This window comes from Oryzias melastigma, linkage group LG24, assembly GCF_002922805.2.
Source record: "Oryzias melastigma strain HK-1 linkage group LG24, ASM292280v2, whole genome shotgun sequence".
Lineage (NCBI taxonomy): Eukaryota > Metazoa > Chordata > Actinopteri > Beloniformes > Adrianichthyidae > Oryzias > Oryzias melastigma.
Genome location: NC_050535.1, coordinates 17,666,333 through 17,669,517, shown reverse-complemented (window position 1 = coordinate 17,669,517; position 3,185 = coordinate 17,666,333).

Sequence of the window (3,185 nt, the reverse complement as noted above, 5' to 3'; positions counted from 1 at the left end):
GGGGAAAACACTTTGGATGAGGGGCTGCAAAGCACTCAATAAGTTAATTTTAATAGTTAATACATTAGTTAAGCTTGTAAGCACTTTATTAATGGATAATAGTCTATTTAACTGTCACAATGGAAGCGTCTATATAATTATTTTTTTGTTTAATTCTCATTTTACATATGTATGTATCTTATTTTTGTATATTTCTGGGGGGCGGAACCTTTGTTAGACTGTGTTGCACAGAGAAAACTTTTGTTGTAGCACCAACTGTTGAGTTCCTTAGAAAAAGAGATTAAGATGGAAAGTTATGATGAATATGACAAAAAGACTGAGAAGAAAAGACGTTTTAACAGTCATGAAGCTGAATAAAGAAGTTCTCTTGCTTTCTTTCCTTTTTTTGTGTGAATGCGGCCAGCGAGGTACATGTTTTCATTTAATGTTCATGTCATTTTTTTATTGAATTTTGTATTTAAGTTATTTATCTGTGTGTTAGTTTGACAGGGACTTTGAGGACTAAGAAAAATAAAGTAATCAGTGCAATGTCTTACTAACTTCAACACATTGATAATGTTTATTAATGTGTTAATAAATGTTATTAAATTTTTTTTGCTTAATAAATGTCTTACTAAATTCCTATAAACACATTAATATGTTTATTAATGTGTTAATAAACATTACAAAGCTTTTGAGCTATAATAAATGTCTTAATAACTCAATATAAACACATTTAAAATGTTTCTTAATGCGTTAATAGATGTTATTAAGCTTTTTTGCTTAATAAATGTTTTACTAACGTCCTATAAACACATTAACATGTTTAGTAATGTTTTAATAAACATGATTTAGCGTTTTGTACTAATACATGTCTTAATAACTCCCTATAAACACATTTAATAATGTTTATTAACTTGTTAAACATTATTTAATGTTATGTGCTATAATAAATGTCTTAAAAACTGCCTATAAACACAATAAAAATGTTTTTTAATGCGTTAATAAACTTTATTAACCTTTTTGTGCTAATAAATTATTATTAACTCTTATTAACTCCCTTTAAACCCATTAATAATGTTTATTAATGTTTTAATAGACATATTCACATGTCTCCACAAAAAATATATTTTGTCAAAATTATACAAGTTAATAATAACTGCAAGATAACATTGGGCCATTCATAACATTAATATAAAATGATCGGAGGGCCGATATAATCACCCAGAGGGCCGGATCCGGCCCCCGGGCCTTCACTTTGACACATGTGGCTTAATTAAAGGAGTTCCACACGGCAGAAAACTAAAAAGGGAAGAAAAAGAAGTTATCTTGCTCTTTTTTGCTGTACATGTGCCCAGTGAGGTCTGTGTTTTCATTTCTATTAATGTAATATGTCATTTTAAAACTTTGAATTTAAATTTGTTTGTTTGTGTGACGTTTTGACGTCATGGACATTAGATGAAACAGTTTCTTCATCCTAGAGAGCCACAACAAACATGACAAAATCTACTTAATAAAGAAAAGGTTGAAACACTGATTCTTTTAGAGATTCTGTTAATAAAAAATGAATGTAAAAAAAGAGAAAAACTGCCTAGATTATTATTCATTCCATCATTACAATTTCAACTCCTGTTTAATTAAAGTTTAATGTCAAGCTCTAAAAAGGCTGAAGGATTGGATGCCTGATCAATGTGGAGATTATTGATCTTCTGGCTCCATCCTTCTTCATCAACTTCTTCCTATAATGAACGTCACAAAACATCACAAATGTAACAACACCATTCAATCCCTGATATGTGTGGAAAACCTTCAACTGATTTATGTTTGAACTGATTTCAATCAGTCTTTGTCTGAATGAAGTGCAAACGTTAGTTTGTTCCAAACTTCCTTGGTGGCTGATTTACTAATTATCTGTTATTGTATTGCTTTTCATATTTGCTCTGAGCTGATCATTTCCTCTTTTTAAGCACTAAATTTCATACTTTAAGCTTCATTTATCCATAACAAAGACAAATAAAAAGCTTAAGTTGTTTCATTTCCGACTGTCTGATCTGCAGTGTTGCTCTTCAAAAGAAAGCAGGTAAGAGAAGCTGACGGATAAGAGGGTGAAACCGAGGAGAGAAAGTGCAGTTCTGTCTAAACGGATGTGTTGAAGCACATGTTTGAACGTAGTAGGAAACGTGCTGAGGAATAAATGTCCAGTCGGGAGTTCACAGCTGAACTGTCGCTTCCTGACTGAAGTGTGAACGCTGAGTCACTGCAGGGAGCAGAGAGCAGAATCCTTCATTTGATCTGTTGATTGGTTTACAACAAACCTCCTTTCTGTTCTTTTGTTGGCATTATTAAACATGTTAAATACGAATAACTTTAAACTTTTTCCTAACATCTGTTCTTCCCCTCCCTGCAGGGAGCATGCCTCACTCCTGGATGCTCTGCTGGGTCACAGTGCTGCAGGGTTTGATGTGCAGAACGAAGAGGCAGCAGCTCCTCTGTAAATTCAGCACCACGGACAGAAACACGAACGCAGTAGACGCTCCGGAGATCCATTGATGCAAATGTGTTGGGAAAAGTTGGAAACCTTCAAAAAATAGATGCTATAGATTTTCCTATCCTGATGAAGTGCACAAGTAAACATTTGTCTTCTCTTTCAATACTTACTTCCTTCTTTCTTTTTTCCTTTCTTCCGTCCTTTTGTCCTTCCTTCTTCCTTCCCTCCTTACTGTCCTATTTCCTTACTTCCATCCTTCCTTCTTTACCTTTTTAATTCCTTCCTTCCTTCTTGTCTTCCTTGTTTCCTTCTTTCTTTTTTCCTTCCTTCCCTCCTTCCTGTCCGACTTCCTTCCTTCTTTCCTTCCATCCTTCCTTCCTTCCTTCCTTTTTTCCTTCCTTCCATCTTTTCATCCTTCTTCTCCCTTCCCTCCTTCCTCTCCTACTTCCTTCCTTCGTTTCTTCTTTTCCTTCCTTCCTTTTTTCCTTTCTTTCTTCCTTCCTGTCTTCTTCTTTTCTTCCTTCTTTCGTTTTTCCTTCCTTCCATCCTTTCATCCTTCCTTCTTCCTTCTAATTACTTTCTTTCTTTCTTCCTTCCTTCCTGTCTTCCTTCTTTTCTTCTATCCTTTTTCCTTTCTTCCATCCATCCTTTCATCCTTCCTTCCTACGTCCTTCACTCCTGTTTTCCTTCTTTTCTTCCTTCTTTCTTTTTTTTCCCT